The sequence below is a fragment of the Mesoplodon densirostris genome, chromosome 7, assembly GCF_025265405.1.
Source record: "Mesoplodon densirostris isolate mMesDen1 chromosome 7, mMesDen1 primary haplotype, whole genome shotgun sequence".
NCBI classification, from domain to species: Eukaryota; Metazoa; Chordata; class Mammalia; order Artiodactyla; family Ziphiidae; genus Mesoplodon; species Mesoplodon densirostris.
This window is the reverse complement of record NC_082667.1, coordinates 503,534-524,329: the sequence shown is the minus strand read 5'-3', so window position 1 is coordinate 524,329 and position 20,796 is coordinate 503,534. Positions and strand designations below refer to the sequence as shown.

General features: G+C 43.3%; 1 protein-coding gene across 1 annotated transcript in view; it reads left to right on the top strand.

Annotated features, from left to right (window-relative positions):
* The window catches only part of LOC132493254 (uncharacterized), a 74,346-nt gene that overhangs the window by 26,081 nt on the left and 27,469 nt on the right, over positions 1-20,796 (top strand).

Below are 20,796 nucleotides of genomic sequence, written 5' to 3'. Positions count from 1 at the left end.
AGGAATCATCACAGGGAGGGAGAGCAAAGGCCAACGGGGGCAGATGGGTCACAGCAGACTACGTGCAGGTGACTGTGGTCCTATTGGAAACAACTCAGAGCCAGAAAGGTGTGGCCGTCAGGGGCTCGGCTCCATTCTCTTGTTCCTTTGTAAAACCGCTGTGTCAGAGCTTGAGACACCGCCAGGGGACGTCCGGGCCCAGTGCAGCCATGGCTTCATCAAAAGGCCCAGGGGGAACACAGGACCACTGCAGGCCCCGCCCATGTCCTCACTGGGAATGAACCCCATCGGGGCTCCTGGGCTCACAGACTTGAGGGAACCTCTCTCCTCAGGACCGGTCTTCCTCCCTCTTCTCACCTGTTGGTCAGAGGCCCAGGAAACCCCATCCTGGATCCAACCCCAGGGCCTGGATTCTGGAACAGCTTAGGTGTAAGCAAGACCCTCATGCTCCTTTATCTGCCTGGGGGTGAGAATGTCTTAAATGTTGCAATTGACGGATTATGGAGGGCTGACTGTTTCCAGCAGGTATGGGTGGAAAGATGGGGTGTGAAGTTCCTATGTCTGCAGGGTCTTCCCAGCGTGAAGATCTGTGTGTTTCCTCCGGCCAGTCAGTATCCTCCCAGGAAGCCCAGATCCAGGATTATGAGGGTAGAGGCTCTCCTCTTGCTTATCTGTAAGTTCCCACGCCCACAGCAAGGATCCTGGCTCCCACCACCTGCCATTTATCTGTGCATTGCTCCTTTCCAGGTTACATGTGCAGAGGTTTCAGAATTGTTAGCTACTACACCCTGGAAAGAACTTCATAGAATAAAGCCCACTGTTTATATACGGTCCATTTTGCCTTTAGTCTACAGATTCCATTCATTTCCAAAGGTAACTTAGGTCAGCACCTTTTATCCTATCCCCTACAGTGAGTTGTTTCCATATATTTCTAACACAGTTAGACTCTGTGACATTATGTATTCCATCCTGCAACACTCCTACATCCTAAATAACTAAATTTGAATAGATTATGATTGGCCCCTTGGGCTACACACATCTGTGGGCTTAGACAACTGCATAGTGACAGGTATCCATCCTAGAGTATCACATGGACTACTTCAAACCCCCCACCCCATGATCTACTATCATCTATGTAGCTTTGCCTTTCCCGGAATGTCATCAATGGGGTCATACTGTGTGCAGCCTCGCAGACTGGATTCTTTCACTTAGCACTATATACTGAAGATTTATCCATGTCTTTCCATAGGTTGGTGGTGCATTCCTTTCTGCTGAGTAGTATTCCCCTGCATGTGTATGGGAGGAAAGACAATTTTCCCTCTACTTTTCTAGGTTCTTGGTTGAGGCCCTCCTGCCCCTGTAATAAAAGGCAGATTACCAGGAGAAAAGCAGAAGTTTAATAACATGCATACCTTCTGAATACAGGGGGGATACCACGGAAACTTGAGTCACTCCCTGAAATGACCATAACCATCCCCTTAAATACCGTCTTCAGCTAAAAACAGAAGAAAGATGCTGGGGAACGGGGGAAGACCCGTTATGGCAGGTTATCATGCAAAGCACAGTAAACAAGAGTATGATTGTTTGCACATTAAAGTCAGGACTTCTCCATTGAAAAGAGTTACTTAAGATTTACTTATCCTTCTATTTTTGGTGCAAAGAGGGACATACCCTTATAAATGGAGATTTCTCTATTGTAAATGTCCTTCATAAAACGGCAATCTCAGTTTTCTGAGATTTAAAAAAAATAAATGTGTTATTTTATTTTTGGCTGTATTGGGTCTTTGTTGCTGCGTGCAGGCTTTTCTCTGGTTGTGGTGAGCAGGGGTACTCTTCATTGCGGTGTGTGGGCTTCTCATTGTGGTGGCTTTTCTTGTCGGGGAGCGCAGGCTCTAGGCATGCGGGCTTCAGTAGTTGTTGCTTGCGGGCTCTAGAGTGCAGGCTCAGTAGTTGTGGCACACCGGCTTAGCTGATCTGCGGCACGTGGGATCTTCCCAGACCAGGGCTCGAACCCGTGTTCCCTGCATTGGCAGGTGGACTCTTAACCACTGAGCCACGAGGGAAGCCTTTTTTTCTTTTTTTAAAGCAGACAAATAATCCTTATGCCAGGGAGATATATTTTGGGGTGGCATATTCTACTCGCCTTGACATGGATGTACCCCAATTTGCTTATGCCTTCATCTTTCGAAGGATATCCTGATTTCTTCAAGTTTTTAGCTATTATGAAAGTGCGGCTGTGCATAATTGCATCCTTGTTTGCATTTGGACATAGATTTTCAAAGCAGTTGCCTAAATACTGGAAGCATGATTGTTAGATCCCAACGTGAGACTTGTTTAGCTTTGGAAAAAACTGCCAAATTATCTTACAAAGTGGCTGCACATGCATCCCCCCAGCGATGAGGGAGAGTTCCTTTTGTTCCTCACCCTCTAGCAATTGGTATTGTCCTATTTTTGGAGCTTAGCAGTCCTAAGAGGTGTGCTGTGATATCTCATGACTTTAATTTGTAATTCCCTAATGGTATATGATGTTGAGCTTGTTTCTGTATGACTTTTACTATCTGTGTATCTTTTTTGGCAGGATGTCTGTTCAGGTCATGCTGTTCATGTTCATGCTGACAGGAGCCCTGTCTCCTCAGGACCCACTGGGGCTTTGGCTTATGGGACATGTGGGGCTAGTCCACGCCGATGGCCGGGCTTTGGGACAAGCCAGGGTCGAGTCCACACTAACAGAAGCCGGGTCTTCTCAGGACCCGCTGGGGCTTCAGCTTTGGGAAACTGTGGGGTCCAGTTCATGCTGACAGGAGCCTGGTCTCCTCAGGACCTGCCGGGAGGTGATGCCGCTGAGGGAGACGGTGAGGAAAAGTGGGCAGAAGGTACCTGTGCGTGGTTGACCGCTGAGGGTGTCTGTCTTCAGAGGACCCAGGAGAGGAAGGGCTTGATGTGGAAAACTGGGTTTTCGGCCCCTTTTGTGTGTGGTGTAGACAGAGTGCAGTGTTGTTCTTTGGAGTGTGGCGTCTGGTTTTCCCAGCACCGTTTATGGAGGGGACTGTCCTTTCCCTGGTGTATGTTCTTGGCTCCTTTCTTGTGAATTAACTGACCACATACGTGTAGGTTGATTTCTGGGTTCTCTGCTCTGTTCCTCTGGTCTGTGTGCCTGTTTTTGTGCCAATTCCACACTTTTTGGGACTGTAGCTTCGTAATGAAGTGTGAAGTCAGGGAGGGAGATGCCTCCAGCCCATTCTCCTTCCTCAGGGTCGCTTTGGCTCTTCTGGGTCCTTTGTGGTTCCACACAAAACTTAAGATTATTTGTTCTGTTTCTATGGAAAATGTTATTGGACTTTTGGTAAGGATTGCGTTGAATGTGTACATTAATTTGGCTAGAATGCATAATTTTTTAAATTAAAAAAAATTTTGGGCTACACCATGTAGCATGCAGGATGCGGGATCTTAGTTCCCCAACCAGGGCTCAAGCCCACGCCCCCTGCAGTGGGAGTGCAGAGTCCCAACCCCTGGACGGCCAGGGACGTCTCACCTTAGAATGCATATTTTCACAGTATTCTTTTTTTTTTTTTTTTGGTTTTTTTCTTTTGTGGTACGCGGGCCTCTCACTGTTGTGGCCTCTCCCATTGCGGAGCACAGGCTCTGGACGCGCAGGCTCAGCGGCCATGGCTCACGGGCCCAGCCGTCCCGTGGCATGTGGGATCTTCCTGGACCCGGGGCACAAACCCGTGTCCCCTGAATTGGGAGGCAGACTCTCAACCACTGCGCCACCAGGGAAGCCTCACAGTATTCTTTTTACTCATGAGCACAGGGTATCTTTCCATTTATTTTTGTCTGTTCAGTTTCCTTTATCACTGTCTTCTGGTTTTCAGTGTGCAGGTCCTTCACGTCCTTGGTTAAATTTACTCCTAGTTATCTTTTTGGATGCAACTGTAAGTGGGATTTTTTTAAAAATTATTTTTCTGATGGTTCATTATCAGTGGATAGAATCACAAATGATTTTTGTGCATTTCTTTTTCTTTTTCTTTTTTTTTGTATCCTGCAGCTTTACTGAATTCATTTTTTAGTTGTAACAGTTTTTTGGTGGTTGAATGTGGAAAACTAGAATTCAGAAATCCCACTGTTTCATCTACATCTAGGTTATGCACAGCACCCAAGACATAGTGGCTCCCAATATAATCTTCCTATGGTGCCTCTTGTAGTATGTGGACTCCTACAAGGGTGATTAGCATCACCACTGTGGGTGAACTGGATCTGGGTAGGGCTTGACCTCTATAACAGAGTTTGATGTCTGTATTTCTGGCTTGGTATGACATGGTTGTTTTGATAAGTACTTTATTTTCTAGTAAATTTCAAGTGTATAAAAAACTTTAAATAGCAGTATAAGTTTTCCACATTCACAGAATACTCGAGTTCGTTTACCCTGTGAGAGTGGGAGGGCCACTCTCCCAGGGAACCAGCACATAACCCCATAATGAGGAATAATTATGGTTTCCACATTATAATCCTATCCACAGACCTGCTTCACCTTTCACCAGCTGCCCCAGCTTTGTGGAAATGTATTTTTCCATTCGAATCCAGTTTTCTTTTCTTGGAACCATCACTGGGGCTTTTCCTCACTTAAAAAACCTTGCTGGACTTAAAGTGTACAAGATGAGCATGATCTGGGTGGTTTTTCTGTATGGCTTCTTTCACTTAGGATGTTTTCAGTGTTTATCCACATTGTAACATTGATCATTATTTCATTCATTTTTTCCCATTGTGATTAAAAACACATAACATTTACTATTTAAACCATTTTTTTAAGCTTTTTAAAAAATTATTTTATTTTTTATTTTTTGGCTATGTCGGGTCTTTGTTGCTGCATGCAGGCTTTCTCTAGTTGTGGTGAGTGGGAGCTAGTCTTCGTTGCCATGTTCAGACTTCTCATTGTGGTGGCTTCTCTTGTTACGGAGCACGGGCTCTAGACGCACAGGTTTCTGTAGTTGTGGCACGAGGGCTCAGTAGCTGTGGCTCATGGGCTTAGTTGCTCTGTGGCATGCGGGATCTTCCAGGACCAGCGCTTGAACCCATGTCCCCTGCATTGGCAGGCGGATTCTTAACGACTGTGCCATGAGGAAAGCCCCATTTAAATCATTTGTAAGTACACAGTTCTGTGGCATTAACTGCATTCACATTGTTGTAAAAATATCCTCACCATCCATCTCCAGAGCTTTATTTTCCCCATGTGAAACCGTAGCCATTAAACACTAACTCACCTCAACCCCTGGCAACCTTATTCTACTTTGTCTTTGAGTTTGACTTCTCTGGATACCCCATACTAGTGGAATCATAGAACGTTTGTCCTTTTTGTGTCTGGCTGGTTTCACTTAGCATAATGACTTCAAGGTTCATCCACATTGTAGCATATGTGAGAATTACCTTTGTTTTAAAGGTTGAATCATATTCCATTGTGTATATACTACACTGTACTTATTCATTCATCTGTTGAAGGATGTGTTGTATTGCTTCCACCCTTTGGCTATTGTGAATAACGTTGCTATGAATATGGGGTACAAATGTCTGTTCCAGTCCTTGCTTTCTAATATTCTGGGTGTACACCCTGGAGTGGAATCAAGGGATCACACATTTTCCATGTTTTTGAGGAGCCACCATACAGTTTTCCACAGCAGCTGTATAATTTTACTTTATTCCTTTATATGACAGAATAATGTAGCTTATGGATCTACCTTACTTTGCTTATCCATTTACCTGCTGATGGACATTTAAATCTTTTCTACCCTGGGCTATTGTGAACAGTTCTGCTATGAATAATTGGTGTACAAGTTTTTGTTTGAACGCATGTTTTCCATTTTTTTGGTATATATCTAGGAGTGGAGTTGTTGAACCACATGGTAATTATATTTTATATTTTTGAGTAAATGCTAAAGGTTTGTACACATAGACTGCACCATTGTGCATCTCCACAAGTAACTTTTAAGGGTTCCAATTTCTCTGCATTGCTGCCAACATTTGTTGTTTTTATTTATATATTTTAAAACTGATTTTAAAGTTTATTTTTATTCTAGTGTGTGTGAAGGGGCATCACACTGTGGCTTTCATTTGCATTTTCATCATGACTACTGACGTTTGACATCTTTCCATGTCCTTGTTGACCGTTTGTATGTCTTGCCTGGAGAGCAGTCCATGCAAGCCATTTGTCTGTTTCAAAAATTTTATTGTTTGTCTTTTTGTTGATGAGTTGTAAAAGTCCTGGGTATATTCTAGGTAAAGAGACTTATCAGATATAGAATGTGCCAATATTGTCTTCCATTCTGTGGGCTATCTTTTTACTTTCTGGATAGCCTCTTTTGATGCACAAAGGTTTGTAATTTTGAGGAAATCCAATTTATCTATTTTTTTCTTTCATTTCTTATGCTTTACTGTCAAATCTAAGAAACCATTGCTAAATTCACGGTCAGGAAGATTTAATTCCTTGGTTTATTTGAGAGTTCATACAGTCATCCCTCGGTACCCACTAGGCCAGGCTTTAGGCCTGGGGTTGAGTCAGTGTGAGGGTTCAGGGGTCACGGTTTAGGGTTATGGGTCATTGTTGGAGAGTCCTGGTAGAGGGTTGTGGTTAAAGGGTCAGGGGTTAGAGTTTAGGGGTCAGGGGTGAGGGTCTAGGGGTCTGGGGCTAGGGGGTTACGGTTAGAGGTTAGGGTTCTTAGGGTGAAGATTAGAGTTAGGTTTAAGCACAATTGGCCCTCATTGCCCTCCTCTCTGCTTCTCTCTGAAGCCTCCAGAATGGATAGGACTTGCCCAGGGTCAAACAGGAGTCAGGGAGCTGAGGTCAATAACTGTTTCTCTGGCCTCCCTTCCCCCAGTCCTGGGCTCTGAGAGAAGAATGAAATGTCTGTTCTTGTCTCGGACTGTTTCTTATCCAACTCAACCTCTGTCAAGGATTGGGGAGGGTATCAGAAGTCATGCATAGTTTCCTTCTGCCCTCCTACCTGGGAAGGGTGATGCTGGCCCTACTCTGCCTGGGCAGCCCCAGGTTCCAGCACAGACAAGACAGGAGGGCACTCAGTGGACATGTGTGGATTTATACAGGACTGGGTGCAGTGACCTGCCAGCCCCCAGATGCCACCTTCTTAAGGGCTGGTGGGGCCCTCCTGGCACTGGAGGCATCCTTTGTCCCATCTGAGTGGGCATGAATAGATGATCAAGTCTCAGGCAGGACAGCCCTTGACCTCTGACTATCCAGGCAGGCATCTGTGGGCCTCTAGCTCAGTCCAGCCTGGGCATTGTCAGGCCCTCGTGTACAGTTACGGAGCTGACCATGATGCCGGGCAATTCAAGAACTACCTGGGCAGTGTAGACATTCCTTTGAGAAGTTTCAACTACCAACATGCATGTGGCTGAGAAAAAGCTCACAGCCTCCCGCTCACAGCCTCATAGGCTGCCAAGAGGAGTAATAATCCTCTAAACATTGGAGTGTGTCCCTGACACAACACCCATACAGCAGACCATGGCCCTGTAATCCTTTGTCCTTTCAGTCATTAGAAACTTTTGACATGCATATTCATTAAGAATCAAAGATATGGGAGCAACTGGACCTCCCAGTGGGAGGTTTACACTGACACTGCCATTGTCTTGGAGAGCCATATGCATCCATGTGGCCTCTGGAAGCCTGCCAATTATGGGTTCCATGGCAAGGAATAATTCTTGAGCCTCCCGTTACTTCATTGCACAAGAGTTTCCTTACCACCCTAGCATTTGGTTTCTTCCTCTTAGCAAAGGAGAGAGAAGAAACTGCAAAAGGAGCAGTATTGTTTTTCAGGGATGGGCAATTAATATGGCCAGGGAGGTGGCATAACTCACGGGCTCCCACCTCTCAGGGGCAGGAATGAGGTCTGTGTGTCTTCTGAGGGCACATGGGCTGATCTGGGCCAGCCTTTGAGATGTGAGGGCCTGATGCCCAAGGAAAGAGACTTGAGTTTACCACCACCAATGATCCTGACTTTTCAGCAAGTGAAAGAACTTCTTGCAGTCTTAGGAGGGACAGTAAGAGCACTGGATGAGTAGCTGCAGCCCCTGACCGTAAGTGAACCCCTTTCTTCCTTTTGTGTCAGATTCTGTGCTGTGCAGTGAGCTGTCATTGACTTAGAATCTGTTGCTTTCTCCCAGCCAGCATCTGTTCTCAGGCCCGAGTGCCTCAGTTTTCCTTTGGGAATTACATCTCACCTCATCTCACTGCTTCCAGTCCAAACAGTTGCAGAAGGATCACCCCATGTTCCACCCAGCTCAAAGATGGGTTTACAACCCACATCTAGCCAGTCCCATTTTCCATCTTCTGGTGTTGGGTCAAGGATGAGAATGTAACCCAAGCCAGATCAAAGACATTTAAAACCATGACTTTCTTGGAATCCAAGAAAAGGAGAAACTCTTTCTCGGAAAATGGATGGTGAGTGGTTGTCAGCCTAGAACTGCTGTTGGCCCAAGGGCAGGGAGAGAGCCTGTGCCTGTGAATGGGGTCCCCCAAAGGCACTGAGCGGGACAAGGATTTGGAGAGAAGCAAGATCACACTGAGACAGTGTGAGCCGCTGGACCTGCCAGGTCCAAACCCATTCTTCAACTTGCCACTTGCAAGTATTAATGTATTTCTACCCTTACAATAAATACTAATTTATTTTACTTCCGTAAGTGTGTCCAGTCGCTGGGAAAAGAAAAAGTCCTGGTTGATACATCTGAGTCAATAATCCCTGATCCTTCCTCAGGTGTCCTCACTGGGTAGGCGTGGCTGGGGGAGGTGAAGACACTGGGTGGGGTCATATTCTAGGGGAGCTGCCAAACAGCTCTGTCCCTGTTCCTTCCCTGTCCCAGGAGAGGAAAAGCCTGGAACAGTGATAGGATAACCAGTAGGGGAAGAGGTTCCTCAGTGATTAATTGGCCTTTTTGTGTTTTCCTTAATTTAGGGTCCATTTTGGTAATGCATTTTTACAAAGAAATCCCCCCTTTCCTCTAGATTTCCAGTTTGTTACAGTAGGTTTCTCTTATTTGACGTTTAATTTTTCCTGTCTAATTTTCTACAGAATCATCACAAATAATGAGCAAATATTGATACTTTATTATTAACTGAAGTCTCTATTCTTGTTCCCTTTGTTATACCTTTCCTTGTTCCAGGGTCTCAAAGGACATGGGGTCATCATGTCTGTTTAGTCTCTTCTGGGCTTTGACAGTTGTTCAGACTCTCCATGACCTTGACAGTGTGGAGGAGGACTGGTCAGGTATTATATAGACTGCCGGGCACTGGGATTTGCTTGGTGTTTTTGTCGTGGTTAGACTTGGCTTTGAAAAAGCAGATCACAGAGGTGAGGTGCTTCCTCTTCACTATATATCAAGAGGACAGGCTCTTAAGGAAACTTCTCACTTATATTCTTAACTTTGGTCACCTAGCTGAAGTAGTGTTTGTCAAGTTTTCCCACAGGTTAATTTTTTTCCCATGTCCATCCTGCGTGTCTTATTTAGAAGGAAGTCATAATGCAGAAGCCACACTTGAGGAGAGAGGGGTTAGCTTCACATCCTTGATGGACAGCTGAGTGTCTATATGAATTGTTTAGAAGCTTTGTGCATAGGAGATTTCTATTTAACACCATTCATCAAAAACTATGTAGTTTATTTTTACCAGTTTGGACACGTGAATGATTATTGTAAACTTTTGGTCATAATCTAGCACTACATTATTAGACTGCTTAGTTCATTCTTGGTTTGGCTGTTGAGAGCTTTTTCCATTTGCTCATGTTTTCATTTTACATAATTTTTCTTTTGTGGGTTTTTAAAATTTCTGATACTTCTTTACTTTCTGATATTTTAAGATTATCCTGCTTCATTTATTTACTGTCTCAGTCCTAGCATCAGCCCTTTCTTCAAAGAGCCCTTGTTCCTTTTATTAGAGAATGGTATTAAAAACTTACACGTGGGAGCTAAATATGCTCAGCTGACAGTACATAGAAATACATGCATGTATCCCAGCCTATGCATATACACATAATTATAAAGATTTCCATGTGGAACTATGTGTAGGCTAAAGATAGTTTATACCGATGTCTCCAACCGGATCTGTTATGACATGGATATCGTAACCTTCTCCCTTTGTTTGACTGTAACATCCCACTCCAGTGGTAAGAAACCTGGCTTCCACCATTTGTCAATTATTAAATTCAGTGCTTGTTCCATTCGATTACTGATATAGTAGTTTCAGTACTGTTAGCTACTACCCCTCATGGGAAAGAACTTAGAGTCCACTGTGTATGTATGGCACATTTTGTCTTTGGCCTACAGATTCTGTACATTTCCAAAGTTAACTTAGGTCAGCCCATTTGTCCCGCTACCAACAGTGAGTTTTTCCATACATTTCTGAATCAGTTAGATTCTTTGTTACATTCTTTATTCCAGTCTTTGACACTCCCATATCCTAAGTAGCTAAGTTTGAATAGATTGTAAATTACTTGTTGGGTTCTAAAAATCTGTATGTGTAGACAAATGCATAGTGACAGGTATTCACCACTAAAGTATCATATGGACTGTTTCAACCACATATTCCTTAAACTGCTTACCATTGTCAGTTTTAACTTTTCTAGAATGTCATATAAATGAGGCCATACAGTGTGTAGCACTTCAGACTGGATTCTTTCACTTAGCAATGTAAGTGTTAGTTGCATCTATATCTATATCTATATATATATATTTGCACGGGTTGATCCATTCCTTTATATCTCTGAATACTGTTGCACTGCATGTATATGAGAGGAAAAATAATTTTCCCTCTACACTTCTATGTTCTTTATTGAGATCTCCCTTGTAATGAAAAAGAGCTGAACTGGAGAAAACAATCAGAAGTTTAATATATACCATGCGTACCTCCTGTATACTTGAAAGATACCCAGGAAAACTGAGTCACTCCCTGAAATGGCCCAAGCCATTACCTTAAATGCTATCTTCTGCTGAGAACAAAAGAAAGATGTTAGGGAATGGAGGAAGCCATTTAAGGGATTTTATTAGTCAAAGCCCAGTAAACAAGGGTATGGTTGTTACACAGATTTATATCCAGGCCTATTTCATTGACAAGCTTTGTTTTTTTTAAACATTTATTTATTTGGCTGCACCGGGTCTTAGTTGCGGCCTGTGTAATCTTTAGTGGCGGCATGTGGGCCCTTAATTGCAGCATGAGGGATCTAGTTCCCTGACCAGGGATTGAACCCTGGTCACTTGCATTGGGAGTGTGGAGTCTTAACCACTGGACCAGCAGGGAAGTCCCAACAAGCTTTTCTTGATATTTAGTCATCATTCAATTCCTGGTCCAAAGAGGGACATACCCTTACAAATGGAGATATCCTTAATAAATGTAAACTTACCTCCTAAAAGGGCATTTTCTACTTTATTTATTTATTTATTTATTTTGCAGTACGTGGGCCTCTCACTGTTGTGGCCTCTCCTGTTGCGGAGCACAGGCTCCGGAAGCGCAGGCTCAGCGGCCATGGCTCATGGGCCCAGCCACTCCGTGGCATGTGGAATCTTCCTGGACTAGGGCACGAACCCGTGTCCCCTGCATCGGCAGGCAGACACTCAACCACTGTGCCACCAGGGAAGCCCTGTACCTGGTTTTGAAAGATTCTCCTGGGTCTGCTGTTTCTTAAATTAATCAGTCCAAAATAATCCTTTTGTCAAATGGACATATTTTTGGGTGGTGTATTCTGCTCCCCTTGACATGTATGTGCCCTAATTTCCTTATGAATTCATCTACAGAAGGACATCCTGATATCTTAAGTTTTTAGCCATTATGAATAGAGCTGCTGTGCATTACTTGATGCTAGTTTTGGTTTGAACACAGTTTTTCAAAGCAGTTGTCTAAATACAAGAGGTACAGTTCTTGGATCCTAAGGTGAGACTTTTTAGATTTGGAAAAAACTGCCAAACTGTCTTCCAAAGTTGGTTGTATATGCATTCCACCAGCATCTTGAGTATATTCTTGTATGCTTATTTACTGCCTGTTTATCTTCTTGGGCCAGGTGTGTGTTTCAATCTTTACTAAATTTTAATGGCATTGTTGGCATAATTTGAGTATAAATACTTTATGAGATATGTGTTTGGGAAATAGTTTCTTGCAGTTTGTGGTTTGTCTTCCGGTTTTCTGAATAAGGTCACCAGACCCAAAGTCATGTAGATTATCTTTTTTTTCCTAAGATTTTTATAGTTTGGTAATTTAAATTTGTCTATGGGCAATTTTGAGTGAATTTTGGTTTAAGTTGTAAAGTTGGTGTCTACATTCATTTCATTACATATGGTTTGTAATTAATTGCTCCTTAACCAATTTTTGAGAAGATACAGTGAGACACTTGGCTCCATTTCAGTTTGGATTTCCAAACTTAGTATATATAGCAGAACTGCCTTCCGGATGAGGCCTCTGGGTTTGTGAGTGCAGCACTCCCGGCACTTTTCTCACGTCCCACAGTGGGCGCCAAACCCACCTCTCTGACCCTGGGGGCACAAGTGCACCCTGCCCACAGACTTTGCTCTGTGACAAGCAGACAGGAGCTTTGTCTCCCGTCAGGGCTTAGATTTCTGGACCATGAGGCATTGTCCACACTGACAGGAGCTGGGTTTTCTCAGGAGTCACTGGTGAGGAGACTCCACAAGAAGAAAAAATGAGCAAGTGTGGAGAATGTTCCTGTGCAACTGACTGCTGTCTGGGTGGGGTGCATCTTTAGGGGACTCAGGAGAGAAAAAGTTTAATGTGGAATACTCTGTGCTTTTAGTCAGCTTTATATGCAGTGTAGATGGTGACCACTGTCGTTCTTTGGAGTCTGGTGTCTACTTTTCCTGGCACTGTTTGTTGATGGCTTTAGGTAGAATAAACATTTTTTTTTACATCTTTATTGGAGTATAATTGCTTTACAATGGTGTGTTAGTTTCAGCTTTATAACAAAGTGAATCGGTAAAACATATACATATGTTCCCATATCTCTTCCCTCCTGCGTTTCCCTCCCTCCCACACTCCCTATCCCACCCCTCTAGGTGGTCACAAAGCACCGAGGTGATCTCCCTGTGCTACGCGGCTGCTTCCCACTAGCTATCTATTTTACGTTTGGTAGTGTATATATGTCCAAGCCACTCTCTCACTTTGTCACAGCTTACCCTTCCCCCTCCCCATATCCTCAAGTCCATTCTCTAGTAGGTCTGTGTCTTTATTCCTGTCTTAACCCTAGGTTCTTCATGACATTTTTTTCTTAAATTCCATACATATGTGTCAGCATACAGTATTTGTCTTTCTCTTTCTGACTTACTTCATTCTGTATGACAGACTCTAGCTCCATCCACCTCATTACAAATAGCTCAATTTCGTTTCTTTTTGTGGCTGAGTAATATTCCATTGTACATATATGCCACGTCTTCTTTATCCATTCATCCGATGATGGACACTTAGGTTGTTTCCATCTCCAGGCTATTGTAAATAGAGCTGCAGCGAAGATTTTGGTACATGACTCTTTTTGAATTATGGTTTTCTCAGGGTATATGCCCAGTAGTTGGATTGCTGGGTCATATGGTAGTTCTATTTGTACTTTTTTAAGGAACCTCCATACTGTTCGCCATAGTGGCTGTGCCAATTCACATTCCCACCAGCAGTGCAAGAGTGTTCCCTTTTCTCCACATCCTCTGCAGTATTTACTGTTTCTAGATTTTTTGATGATGGCCATTCTGACTGGTGTGAGGTGATATCTCATTGTAGTTTTGATTTGCATTTCTCTAATCATTAATGATGTTGAGCATTCTTTCATGTGTTTGTTGGCAATCTGTATATCTTCTTTGGAGAAATGTCTATTTAGGTCTTCTGCCCATTTTTGGATTGGGTTGTTTGTTTTTTGGTTATTGAGCTGCATGAGTTCCTTGTAAATATTGGAGATTAATCCTTTGTCAGTTGCTTCATTTGCAAATATTTTCTCCCATTCTGAGGGTTGTCTTTTCATCTTGTTTATGGTTTCCTTTGCTGTTCAAAAGCTTTGAAGTTTCATTAGGTCCCATTTGTTTGGTTTTGTTTTTATTTCCATTTCTCTAGGCGGTGGGTCAGAAAGGATCTTGATGTGATTTATGTCATAGAGTGTTCTACCTATGTTTTCCCCTAAGAGTTTGATAGTGTCTGGCCTTACATTTAGGTCTTTAGTCCATTTTGAGGTTATTTTTGTGTATGGTGTTAGGGAGTGATCTAATATCCTACTTTTACATGTACCTGTCCAGTTTTCCCAGCACCACTTATTGAAGAGGCTGTCCTTTCTCCACTGTACATTCCTGCCTCCTTCATCAAAGATAAGGTGACCATATGTCCGTGGGTTTATCTCTGGGCTCTCTGTCCTGTTCCATTGATCTATCTTTCTGTTTCTGTGCCAGTACCATACTGTCTTGATTACTGTAGCTTTGTAGTATAGTCTGAAGTGAGGGAGCCTGATTTCTCCAGCTTCGTTTTTCATTCTGAAGATTGCTTTGGCTATTTGGGGTCTTTGTGTTTCCATACAAATTGTGAAATTTTTTTGTTCTAGTTCTGTGAAAAATGCCAGTGGTAGTTTGATAGGGATTGCATTGAATCTGTAGATTGCTTTGGGTAGTAGAGTCATTTTCACAATGTTGAATCTTCCAATCCGAGAACATGGTATATCTCTCCATCTATTTGTATCATCCTGAATTTCTTTCATCAGTGTCTTATAAATTTTTGCATACAGGTCTTTTGTCTCCTTAGGTAGGTTTATTCCTAGATATTTTATTCTTTTTGTTGCAACAGTAAATGGGAGGGTTTTCTTGATTTCACTTTCAGATTTTTCATCCTTAGTGTATAGGAATGCCAGAGATATCTGTGCATTAATTTTGTATCCTGCTACTTTACGAAATTCATTGATTAGCTCTGGTAGTTTTCTGGTAGCATCTTTAGGATTCTCTATGTATAGTATCATGTCATCTGCAAACAGTGACAGATTTACTTCTTCTTTTCCAATTTGGATTCCTTTTATTTCCTTTTCTTCTCTGATTGCTGTGGCTAACACTTCCAAAACTATGTTGAATAAGAGTGGTGAGAGTGGTCAACCTTGTCTTGTTCCTGATCTTAGTGGAAATGCTTTCAGTTTTTCACCATTGAGGATGATGTTGGCTGTGGGTTTGTCATATATGGCCTTTATTATGTTGAGGAAAGTTCCCTCTATGCCTACTTTCTGTAGGGTTTTTATCAAAAATGGGTGTTGAATTTTGTCAAAAGCTTTCTCTGCATCTATTGAGATGACCATATGGTTTTCCTCTTCAGTTTGTTAATATGGTGTATCACATTGATTGATTTGCATATATTGAGGAATCCTTTCATTCCTGGAATAAACCCCACTTGATCATGGTGTATGATCCTTTTAATGTGCTGTTGGATTCTGTTTGCTAGTATTTTGTTGAGGATTTTTGCATCTATGTTCATCAGTGATATTGGCCTGTAGTTTTCTTTCTTTGTGATATCCTTGTCTGGTTTTGGTATCAGGGTGATGGTGGCCTCGCAGAATGAGTTTGGGAGTGTTCCTCCCTCTGCTATATTTTGGAAGAGTTTGAGAAGGGTAGGTGTTAGCTCTTCTCTAAATGTTTGATAGAATTCACCTGTGAAGCCATCTGGTCCTGGGCTTTTGTTTGTTGGAAGATTCTTAATCACAGTTTCAATTTCAGTGCTTGTGTTTGGGATGTTCGTATTTTCTATTTCTTCCTGATTCAGTCTTGGCAGGTTGTGCATTTCTAAGAATTTGTCCATTTTATTGGCAGAGAGTTGCTTCTAGTAATCTCTCATTGTCTTTTGTATTTCTGCGGTGTCAGTTGTGATTTCTCTTTTTTCATTTCTAATTCTATTGATTTGAGTCTTCTCCCTTTTTTTCTTGATGAGTCTGGCTAATGGTTTATCAATTTCATTTATCTTCTCAAAGAACCAGCTTTTAGTTTTATTGATCTTTGCTATCGTTTCCTTCATTTCTTTTTCATTTATTTCTGATCTGATCTTTATGATTTCTTTCCTTCTGCTAACTTTGGGTGTTTTTTTTTGTTCTTCCTTCTCTAATTGCTTTAGGTGCAAGGTTAGGTTGTTTATTCGAGATGTTACTTGTTTCTTACTGTAGGATTGTATGGCTATAAACTTCCCCCTTAGAACTGCTTTTGCTGCATCCCATAGGTTTTGGGTCGTCATGTCTCCATTGTCATTTGTTTCTAGGTATTTTTTGATTCCCTTTTTGATTTCTTCAGTGATCACTTCGTTATTAAGTAGTGTATTGTTTAGCCTCCATGTGTTTGTATTTTTTACAGATCTTTTCCTGTAATTGATATCTAATCTCATAGCGCTGTGGTCAGAAAAGACACTTGATACAATTCCAATTTTCTTAAATTTACCAAGGCTTGATTTGTGACCCAAGATATGATCTATCCTGGAGAATGTTCCATGAGCACTTGAGAAAAATGTGTATTGTGTTGTTTTTGAATGGAATGTCCTATAAATATCAATTAAGTCCATCTTGTTTAATGTATCATTTAAAGCTTGTGTTTCCCTATTTATTTTCATGTTGGATGATCTGTCCATTGGTGAAAGTGGGGTGTTAAAGTCCCCTACTATGATTGTGTTACTGTCGATTTCCCCTTTTATGGCTGTTAGTATTTGCCTTATGTGTTGAGGTGCTCCTGTGTTAGGTGCATAAATATTTACAATTGTTATATCTTCTTCTTGGATTGATCCCTTGATCATTATGTATTGTCCTTCTTTGCCTCTTCTAATAGTCTTTATTTTAAAGTCTGTTTTGCCTGATATGAGAATTGCTACTCCAGCTATCTTTTGGTTTCCATTTGCATGGAATATCTTTTTCCATCCCCTGACTTTCAGTCTGTATGTGTCTCTAGGTCTGAAGTGGGTCTCTTGTAGACAACATATATATGGGTCTTGTTTTTGTATCCATTCAGCCCATCTGCATCTTTTGGTGGGAGCATTTAATCCATTCACATTTAAGGTAATTATCGAAATGTATTTTCCTAGTCCCATTTTCTTAACTGTTTTGGGTTTGTTATTACGGGTCTTTTCCTTCTCTTGTGTTTCTTGCCTAGAGAAGATCCTTTAGCATTTGTTGTAAAGCTGGTATGGTGGTGCTGAACTCTCTCAGCTTTTGCTTGTCTGTGAAGGTTTTAATTTCTCCATCCAATCTGAATGAGATCCTTGCTTGGTAGAGTGATCTTGGTTGTAGGTTGTTCTCCTTCATCACTTTAAATATGTCCTGCCAGTCCCTTCTGGCTTGCAGAGTTTCTGCTGAAAGATCAGCTGTTAACCTTATGGGGATTCCCTTGTGTGTTATTTGTTGTTTTTCCCTTGCTGCTTTTAATATGTTTTCTTTGCGTTTAATTTTTGACAGTTTGATTAATATGTGTCTTGGCATGTTTCTCCTTGGCTTTATCCTGTATGGTACTCTCTGTGCTTCCTGGACTTGATTAACTATTTCCTTTTCCATATAAGGAAAGTTTTCAACTATAATCTCTTCAAATATTTTCTCAGTCCCTTTCTTTTCCTCTTCTTCTTCTGGAACCCCTATAATTCGAATGTTGGTGCATTTAATGTTGTCCCAGAGGTCTCTGAGACTGTCCTCAGTTCTTTTCATTCTTTTTTCTCTATTCTGCTCTGCAGTAGTTATTTCCACTATTTTATCTTCCAGGTCACTTATCCGTTCTTCTGCCTCAGTTATTCTGCTATTGATCCCTTCTAGAGTATTATTAATTTCATTTATTGTGTTGTTCATCGTTGCTTGTTTCATCTTTAGTTCTTCTAGGTCCTTGTTAAATGTTTCTTGCATTTTCTCTATTCTATTTCCAAGATTTTGGATCATCTTTACTATCATTATTCTGAATTCTTTTTCAGGGAGACTGCCTATTTCCTCTTCATTTGTTAGGTCTGGTGGGTTTTCATCTTGCTCCTTCATCTGCTGTGTGTTTTCCTGTCTTCTCATTTTGCTTCTCTTACTGTGTTTGGGGGTCTCCTTTTTGCAGGCTGCAGGTTCATAGTTCCCGTCGTTTTTGGTGTCTGTCCCCAGTGGCTAAAGTTGGTTCAGTGGGTTGTGTAGGCTTCCTGGTGGAGGGTGCCTGTGTTCTGGTGGATGAGGCTGGATCTTGTCTTTCTGGTGGGCAGGTCCACGTCTGGTGGTGTGTTTTGGGGTGTCTGTGGACTTATTATGATTTTAGGCAGCCTCTCTGCTAATGGGTGGGGTTGTGTTCCTGTCTTGCTAGTTGTTTGGCATAGGGAGTCCAGCACTGTAGCTTGCTGGTCATTGAGATAAGCTGGGTTGTTGGTGTTGAGATGGAGATCTCTGGGAGATTTTCGCCGTTGGATATTACGTGGAGCTCGGAGGTCTCTTTTGGACCCGTGTCCTGAAGTTGGCTCTCCCACCTCAGAGGCACAGCACTGACTCCTGGCTGCAGCACCAAGAGCCTTTCATCCACACGGCTCAGAATAAAAGGGAGAAAAAGTAGAAAGAAAGAAAGAAAGAGGATAAAAGAAAATAAAGTAAGGTCAAATAAAATAAAGTTATTAAAATAAAGAATTATTAAGAAAAAAATTTTTAAGTAAAAAAAACAAAAACAAACAAACAAAAAACGGACGGATAGAACCCTAGGACAAATGGTGAAAGCAAAGGTACACAGACAAAAATCTCACACAGAAGCATACACGTACACACTGACAAAAAGAGGAAAAGGGGGAAAAAAATCATAAATCTTGCTCTCAAAGTCCACCTCCTCAATTTGGGATGATTCGTTGTCTATTCAGGCATTCCACAGAGGCAGGCTGCATACATCAAGTTGATTGCGGAGCTTTAATCCGCTGCTTCTGAGGCTGCTGGGAGAGATTCCCCTTTGTCTTCTTCGTTCGCACAGCTCCCGGGGCTCAGCTTTGGATTCGGCCCCGCCTCTGCGTGTAGGTCGCCGGAGGACGTCTGTTCTTCGCTCAGACAGGACGGGGTTAAAGGAGCCGCTGATTCGGGCGCTCTGGCTCCCTCAGGCCGCGGGGGAGGGAGGGGCACGGAGGCGGGGCGAGCGTGCGTCGGCGGAGGCCGGCGTGACGTTGCGTCAGCACGAGGCGCGCCCGTGCGTTCTCCCGGGGATGTGGTCTGTGGAGCCCGGGACCGTGGCGGTGGCGGGCAGCCCAGGCTCCCGGGAGGGGAGATGTGGAGAGTGACCGCGCTCGCACACGGGCTTCTTGGTGGCGGCAGCAGCAGCCCCAGCGTCCCACGCCCGTCTCTGGGGTCCGCGCTTTCAGCCGCGCCTCGCGCCCGTCTCTGGAGCTCCTCCTTTCAGCAGCGCTCTGAATCCCCTCTCCTCACGCACCAGGAAACAAGGAGGGAAGGAAAAGTCTCTTGCCTCTTCGGCAGCTCCAGACTTTTCCCCAAACTCCCTCCCGGCCGGCCGTGGCGCACTAACTCCCTTCAGGCTGTGTTCACGCCGCCAGGCCAGCGCTCTGACTAAAGCCCGAGCCTCAGCTCCCAGCTCCGCCCGCCCCGGCGGGTGAGGAGAAAAGCCTCTCGGGCTGGTGGGTGGCGGTCGGCACCGGTCCTCTGTGCGGGAATCTCTCTGCTTTGCCCTCCGTACCCCTGTGGCTGCGGTCTCCTCCGCGGCTCCGAAGCTTTCCCCCTCCGCCACCCGCAGTCTCCGCCCACGAAGGGGCTCCTGGTGTGTGGAAACCGTTTCTCCTTCACGGCTCCCTCCCACTGGTGCAGGTCCCGGCCCTATCCTTTTGTCTCTGTTTATTCTGTTTTCTTTTGCCCTACCCAGGTACGTGGGGAGTTTCTTTTCTTTTTTTCTTTTTTTTCTTTTTTTTTCCGGTACACGGGCCTCTCACTGTTGTGGCCTCTCCCGTGGCGGAGCACAGGCTCCGGACGCGCAGGCTCAGCGGCCATGGCTCACGGGCCTAGCCGCTCAGCGGCATGTGGGGGGATCTTCCCGGACCGGGGCACGAACCCCTGTCCCCTGCATCGGCAGGCGGACTCTGAACCACTGCGCCACCAGGGAAGCCCCGTGGGGAGTTTCTTGCCTTTTGGGAGGTCTGAGGTCTTCTGCCAGCGTTCAGTAGGTGTTCTGTAGGGGTGGTTCCCCGTGTAGCTGTATTTCTGATGTATCTGTGGAGAGGAAGGTGATCTGCGTGTCTTACTCTTCCGCCATCTTCCCCCTCTCCCAAACATTTTAATAATAGTAATTTTTCTGACGCATGAGCGTGGAATATTGTTTTCTATTGTGTCTTCAGTTTCTTTACCAGTGCTTTATAGTTTTCTGAGTATAGGTCTTTCGTGTCCTTGGTTAAACTTATTGCTAAATAGTTCGTTCTTTTGGATGGAATTGTAAATGGGATTGTTTTCTTAATGTTTCTTGCTGGTGGTTCATTATTAGTGTATAGAAACGAAACTGATTTGTGTATATTGATTGCATATTTTGCAACTTTACTGAATTTATTTTTTAACATATTTTTTGAAGTAATGTGAACAATTGGAATACTAAAATCTCACCGTTTCTACTGCCCCCCAGGTGATCCACAGGACCCACGACATGGTAGCTACTACTATACTCTTCCCACGGTGCCTCTTAATACCATGCGGACTCCTACAAGGGAAATAAGTATCACAACTTTGGTTGAACGTGGTCTGGGTAAGTCTTGGCCTCTATAAGAAAAATTTGATGTCTGTCTTATCTGGTTTTCTGGCATGATACTAACATGGTTGTCTAGAAAAGTAATTT